The following is an 8,074-nucleotide window of genomic DNA, read 5'->3' as shown; positions in this document are numbered from 1 at the left end:
AAAAAAAAAAAAAAAGATCTGGGGCTGGGAATATGGCCTAGTGGCAAGAGTGCTTGCCTCCTACACATGAAGCTCTCGGTTTGATTCCCCAGCACCACATATATGGAAAATGGCCAGAAGGGCTCTGTGGCTCAGGTGGCAGAGTGCTAGCCTTGAGCAAAAAGAAGCCAGGGACAGTGCTCAGGCCCTGAGTCCAAGGCCCAGGACTGGCCGAAAAAAAAAAAGATCTGAGATTCCTCCAGTGTGTTAGGTTTGGACTCTTGAGTGTAGTGCCAGTCAGTCTACATGTAATGCTCTGACTCTCCCTATTTTAAAACCAAATGGGAAATATTGGCCTACAAGAAATATACCTAAGAGTTAAATAAGTAACGAATGCCTTGGAAAAGGGAATTGAGGAAGCAAAAAGTGGTTTCCTTTGGATAAGAAAGGGTTTAGAAAGTAAAAATTATCTTAAATTTGTTTGTTCCAAAATGGAAAAAGGTAAATATTTAGACAAACCTCAGAAGGGTTTAGTGGGTAGCAGATGGTATGAGTATGTCTTAAATTTTTATAAGATAAAGCTTATTATAAAATTGATATGTAATTAAGTTGGCTATGATGCAAATGAGGTCAAGATATACAGTAATGCAAAGTAATTATGTACTATTAAGTTTTTCAAGTTTTGAATGACATAAAACTAAGTGACAACTACACCAAAGTTCACTTGAATTTTTTTTTTTTTAATGTCAAGGTCCTTATGTCTTTTTCTTAAGGAAGTGAGCTGTCTTGGCTACAGAGCCATTTTCCTACATTCTTCATTGTAATCACAAAGGTTTGGCTTAATGACAATGGTTTCAACTAGTGTCCGAAAGCGCGATATTTAGTTAACAATTTAAAAATATGTGATTTTATAAATCAGTTACTGTTTCAAAGCTCCCATTGTGTCTGCTATAGAGTTTTGCTTTTACAGATCTTCTGTAACCGTTTCCAGCAGCTGGAGAAGGACGGATGATTTTTACAAGTGTGTCAGATGTAACTTTGATTCTTAATAAGTTCCAGGTGAGAGCATGCGTAAAAACTATATATTCTGGGGGTTGGGAATGTGGCCTAGAGGTAGAGTGCTTGCTTAGCATGCATGAAGCCCTGGGTTCAATTCCTCAGTACCACATACACAGAAAAAGCTGGAAGTGTCACTGTGGCTCAAGTGGTAGAGTGCTAGCCTTGAGCAAAAGGAAGCCAGGGACAGTGCCCAGGCCCTGAGTTCAAGCCCCAGGACTGGCAAAAAAAAACCAAAACCCAAAAAACAACAACAAAAAAACCCCGTATTTATTCTATTGACCACTTGTTGGTTTAATTGGAGTAAAGTGGCCTTTGTAAAAGACTCATTGATCTGCTGGGAATATCGCTTAGTGGCAAGAGTGCTTGACTCATATACATGAAGCCCTGGGTTCGATTCCCCAGCACCACATATATAGAAAACGGCCAGAAGTGGCGCTGTGGCTCAAGTGGCAGAGTGCTAGCCTTGAGCAAAGAGAAGCCAGGGACAGTGCTCAGGCCCTGAGTCCAAGGCCCGGGACTGGCAAAAAAAAAAAAAAAAAAAAAAGACTCACTGATCTGAGAATTGCTGTTCCAAGTCAGCCCAGACAGAAAAGGTCCCCTGTGAGACTCGTCCAGGAGAGTGCAAAAAAAAAAAAAAAAAAAAAAAAAAGCAGGGGTGTGGAGCTGTGGCTCACTAGAGGTAGAGTGCTAACCTTGAGCTGGAGAGCTGAGGGACAGCACTCAGGCCCTGAGTTCAAGTCTGGCAACCAACCAAGGAAAGTGCCAAAGGTGCATTTATCCCAGCATGGGAAAGACCCTCCTGGGACAAAAGTGATGGGACAGCGGGAGGCAGCTACAAGCCACTGCTTGGATGGCAGAGATGGTGTCAGATCCTAAAGTTACTTGTGCTTGGCCCTGAAAAAATAATCAGAGCCGGGAGGTCCTAGAAAATTACGATGTAAGCATCGTTTCTAATGCCCACGTCTGTCTACTTTGTAACAGGGCAGGAACTTGCCGGTCATCTGTGATAGTGAGTAGTAAAAAAAACTAAGGTTGTCAAGTGGGGGGGATAGTTTTAAATCTCAACCTTGGTATCTGCTCAAAGCTCTAGCTGGCAGTGAATTTTGAGCTGGCACATTTGTTCAGGAAAGGAAGCTTGTGGACCTGAGATCGTGTGCTACCGAGAGCTTTCTAAGGCCTGCACAGGTAACTTCCATATAGTTAGGATCACAAGAGATCAGTTTCCCCAACAGCCAGAAAAATGCTTTTGCAAACCAGAGTGCTAAAATGGCTACACTTCTGTAGCCCAAGAGATCTATGCAGTTGTTTAAAGTTAAGTGTTGTATATAATTTCCAGTTTGGAGTAAAACTCCTAGTGACATCTGATTCTGGCAACCCCTTGGTGAAGTAGGCTAAGATGATAGGTTCTTGGTCAGCTCCCCTGAGTCAGCATGAAGAATTTACAGGAAGTAGATCTTTGCCTAGCAACTCAAGGGACCAGAGTTTCCTGGGAAATTAAGGCAGGATAAGCTAAAGGAAGAGTCATGGAAAACAGTGGTAGCAAATGTACAAGAGTGGAGACAGCACTTGTGAGAGATGGTTGTAGGCCGAGCCTTCAATGTCTGCCTAGAACATCCTAGCCTTATTTTAAAAATATCTGGTTAATAAAAGTTGTTGCCCTGGTAAAATTACCCAGGGCCACTGCCTAAAGCTGTCTTTGAAAACCAGTGGGGTTTCAGCCTGCAAGAGCCAGTGTATTTAAAAGCGCAACGGGGAACATATTAGGATAGTTCCCTAAAGTCAAGCCTTGGGTTACGCTGCTTTGACCAGTCTGTGGCAAAACAATTGCAGGCAACCCAGCAGGAGGTTTGACACGGGAGCTGCTGAGAGACCCTGCTGCCGCCCATTCCATTGGGGTAAAGTTCAAGGCTGGCTGGACAGTTATGTAGAGGCGACTCCATCATCCTGACCCCCTCTGCTGTGGTTAAAGCAGATGGGACTCCTGCCTCACTCTGCCTCACTCTGCCCCACGCATCTCACTCCTGGTGGGAGATCGCTTTGGATCTGCTGGAACTAAGACTTTGGCTGGGGGATATTCCTTCTGTGGTACATAGATCTGTAAACCTTCCCCTGCCTGACCTGGCCTGAGTCCCTGGAGACAGGGGTGGGCCCTTGGCCTACAGGTGACTGAACCTGTCAGTTCAGTGCCTGGGCCTGGGAGCTTCCTGTGACCCTGCCCCCTGACCTGACCCTATTAGGCCCGGACCAGCTCAGGCGCCATTACACCATGCCTCCTGTCTCCATGTTCGTGTCCTGGCTCCTGGCTCCTCTCCGGTCACCATGGTGTCCCACTTCAGCTCTCCACTGGAACGGAATGCTTTGTTGGTATTGTTTTTGTTCTTTCTTTCCCCTCTGGCCTGTCTCCTCACTGTTAAGGGTATTTGCAGGCCTCTGTAGGAAGTGGCTGCCTGCAGACCATCAGCATTCTAATAAAGACTCCTAATTTACCTTATAACAAAATCAAACTCGAATAGTGGCCATTATTACAAATGGGAAATTTCACTTTTTTAGTTTTTAAAAAGCATCTTCAAGGAGTAACCTGTAAAATCTCTACTGAGCAGCAGGTTGATTTCAGTAACCTGAGCAGGAAATGTTGTAAGTGCTGAGAACCAGAGAGCTAGAAAGCCAAATTCTCTAAGAAGGAGTCACACTGTCCCTGGACAGGGTACATCTGCCCTAGGGGACACATGACGAGGACTGTCCTCTCCCGGGAGTGTGGGACATCCACCCCAGATGGGCAGCCCTGAGGTCTTGGGATACCTGATTTCCCACTATCTGAGCTCCAACCAGTCAATTCCCAGTGTCCTGTGAGAAACCCTCAAGTGTGTCTTCCTGTGGTGAAAACATTTCTTTTTAATAGATAACAAACCCCAGTTTTCTGACTTAACTAACTTCCCTGACTCTCTTTCTCGATGGAGCTCTATGGTGCTGGCTGGTCCTAAACTACAAAGATCGAAAGAGTCACTGCTCACCTAGCTTAACGGTGTGAACAACTGTAGCTTCTTCCGAAAACTTGTTTTATTAATATATCCACCTCCGTGTTAGGAAAAGATATTTTGACTACTCAGGAATAATGCCTTTGCAAATATTTTCTACAAAGATAATTTAAAATGATTTTCTTTCTTGGCTTTCATTTCAAAATGCTACTGAGAAGGCAGGCTCTGATCCATCACTCCTGTAATCTTAGCTAGACAGGAGATTGAGATCGGAGGGTTATGGTTGGGAACCACCCTGGGCAGAAGTACCTCCAATTAACCCCTCCAAAACTGCAAGTGGCACTGCGGCTCAATGTGGTAGAGCACACTAACCTTGAGGGTAAAAGCTCAGGGACAGTGCCCCAGGCTCTGAACGTGAAGAACTTTCCTTATTACTTAAAACTTCCTTCTGCATTAGATATGTATCTATGCATACCCCCTTTTCAGGGCTGCAGACTATACTCCTTTATGACTATTTCCTATGTATTCCAGAACAAATACTATAGTTGTTGTAGAGGGTGTGTGTGTGTGCGCACGCGCGCGTGCCAGGACTGGGGCTTGAGGGCAGAGCTTTCCCCCCCAAGATTATCACTCTGCTGTATGTAAGCCACACCTCCTCCTTGGGCTTTTAACCGATTAACTGGAGTTAAGAGCTTGTGGAATTATTTTCTGCCTGGGCTGGCTTCAAACCACCATCATCAGCGTCTTGATTGGTAGGAATGCGGGAGTCAGGATTGCCTGCTTATTCTAGTTTAAATCATTGTTCTTCGGGTTTCATTTTTACTTCAGACTGATTGTAGACTTATAAATTCCACAAATATAAATTGTGGCATGAATCTGTCTATCTATACACACACGTATTTATAAGTAAAATTTACAAATAATCTCTTTGGTTTCCTGTTGCAATTGAGCAATTTATTCAAACAACAGGATTCCTCAAAGTTGTAGGACTATTAAGATTTTTTAACCTGGATTTATATATAGCAAAGCTAAACATCAGTAGATGGGGAAATCTGTAATTATTAGCTTCTTCCTTGTTCATAACCACAGAACAGAAAATAAGATAGTTCAGGATAGGATTTGAATGACTCTCCTAGGTCTTATTGGATAAAAAGATATATAAACATATACATTTAGCAAACATTCACATTTATATCTCAAGCCTTATGTAAATATATTATTTGAAATATTTCTTTTAAGAGATATAGATATATAAATACAAATAAATATGAATATGCAAAGAAATATAAGTATATAAAACATAAAATGTCATTTATATTTATGAATGTATAAAAATTTATTTATAGTTTATGTTAAATATCAATTTGCTATATAAATACAAATAACATACTTATAGATATTTTATATACATTAAATATGAATATGTAAGTATATTGCTTGTTTTCCCATTTCCTGAAGTTACTTTAAAAAATACTATTTTGTATAACTAAATGCATATATCTATAAATATATAATGTATACATTTTATGTATTTTACATACATAATGTCTACACATATAAAATATATGTAACATGTGTATTGTTTAATCATGTTTAGAATATAAAATGTAAATTGATATAGGTTCAAAATATAAGTAATAGTTATAATACATAAATATATTGAATAGTGCATAGCCATACATAAGTATATTAAATATCTGTTCATAACTTTAACAATACAGGAATGTTTTATATACTATAATATATTCCTATTTCTGCAGTGTTTCATTGAATTGCATAGTAATTCCTTGTAAAAAAGAATTCAACCCAAAGCACATTGATTCTTGATTGCTCTGGTGTTGCATGTAAACCTGCTGCTTGAGCAGGATTTGATGTGTATGAAATTTCTGAAGCGTATTTAGGCTGGTTATTGAGAGGGTCAATCATTTGGAGACCCGCCTTCTTCCTGCGTTGGCCAGATCTGCGCACCTTCAAGGGTGATGGCTGGCTGGGTGGAAAGTGAGCCAAGCAGTGGCCAGGGGACTTACAGAACCAAGGAAGGCCCTTCGGCTCAGGAGAGCAGTGGAGGGGATGAGGAGCTTGTGATCTGGCCTGTACGTGAATCTTGCGTGTCTGTACAAGAAGAGCCGACACTGAAGGATGGATGAGGTAGTGGAGGAAGCGTGAGAGGCGGCCAGCGGGGCTCCACGGGGGCATTAACCACTTTTCACTGCTGGCTTGTTCTGCGACTATCATTAGTGAACAGTAAGGCCTATGGTGGTGGAAATCCTTACTATGTAAGAAAATGCTAAAAAAAAAAAAAAAAAAAAAAAGAAAGAAAGAAAGAAAAGAAACTGCTAGCTAAGGTGTCTCCCAGGACGTCTTTTAGAGCCGTGGTGATGAGTGACAGGCTAAGGTTGAAGCTGGTGTCCAAGCTGTGCTTCCTTCCAAGAGCTCAGTGGCGGCGGGTTACTCCCCGGGGCGGCAATTCCATCATACGCTTACAGGGCTGTTGAGGAAGGCGCTGGACACGGCTGCATTCCCTGGAGAGGCCACCCTGCTGTGGGGGGGAGTGATTCCTCCGTGTGTCCAGGCATTGGGCCACCTTGTCTTCATTTCCATCATGGCTCTCAGAAAGAGGACAGGGAATGATTGCAGAGTTGTTTAGTGAGAATGAAGTGATCTGAACGAAGTTCACTTTGCCTTCTGAACTTTGGTCCAGCTGATCTAAACAGCCCAGTTCAAAAGAGAAAAAATACTTTAGAATGTGAAAGTGATAGAAGGAAGCTCCCCTTTTGTCTTTCCCACCTCTTCCTGTGATGTCTCCTACTCGGAAGTTAAATGCGTCCATGTATGCTATTCTTTTTTTATGGCCAGTCCTGGGCCTTGGACTCAGGGCCTGAGCACTGTCCCTGGCTTCTCTTTGCTCAAGGCTAGCACTCTGCCACCTGAGCCACAGCGCCCCTTCTGGCCGTTTTCCATATATGTGGTGCTGGGGAATCAAGCCGAGAGCTTCATGTGTAGGAGGCAAGCACTCTTGCCACTAGGCCATATTCCCAGCCCCCATGTATGCTATTCTGCAGGACAACTCCTCTGAGGGCCAGTTCCAAGTGTTTCTCATGAGTGATTCTCAGTGCTTTTGCCTTCCTAACTACTATAAAATGTTGTTTGAAGCATTGGCTAGTTCTCAGTTCTTTTAGAAATTTGGAGGATGACTTAATACTCTTTAAAGAATAGCTGTTATATGACAACTTCATATTCCTCTTGCCAGTACAAGTCATAGTACTAAGTACACTTAGGATGTGTTCTGCAAGCGACTTGGATCTCAAAACACTTAGGTGATCACAGTGACTCTATGAATATTAAACAATTAGAGTATGTTATAAATGTATAAATTTAAGGATTCATTTGTGTAGGATATCTCAAATACGAGAGAATCACAAAATTGAGGATGAGTCCTGCCTTCATCATCCTGAAAAATCACAGTCTACGTAATACTTATGCATTTAATGTGGATACTATTAAAAAGTTGAGGATAGCTATACATAATTGGTTCATCAATGTAGACAAAGAGTGAAGTTATCCTGGGCACTCAGTACATGTGACTGTAGCAACACCAGATGGAGAAAACTTAGGATCCAGAGAAATAAAAAAATGATGAAGGACTATCAGACAGGAATGATGGCCCTGTCTGTGGAACTTAAAAAGAAGAATGTGAATTAGCATGGAAAATGGAAAATGTTTTAGGAGATAAAATAGAACTTCCTATTTTTTTTTAAAAAAGGTGTATTAAGGACTTGTCATTCAAATAATTAGTTTATAGGAACAAAAGCTCTTTATTGATGTCATCCAATGGATGCCTGGGAACAGAGCGCCCTCTTGTGGGGGAAGTGAAGAATCACTGTCATTTGCTTTCAGGGAAGCCTGGGTTTAGTGTGCACTTTTGTGGTGCAATAGTGAAGAAATCACCATCCGACGCACTTATGAAAGCCCGGGCTTTGGGCGCCTTCTTGTGGTGAACGTGAAGAATGACTGGAAGATGGTTAATATGATTAATAATTGATAATGAAACATTCACAAAG

This window comes from Perognathus longimembris, chromosome 15, assembly GCF_023159225.1.
Source record: "Perognathus longimembris pacificus isolate PPM17 chromosome 15, ASM2315922v1, whole genome shotgun sequence".
Taxonomy (NCBI): Eukaryota; Metazoa; Chordata; class Mammalia; order Rodentia; family Heteromyidae; genus Perognathus; species Perognathus longimembris.
This window is presented reverse-complemented; position numbering follows the sequence as displayed.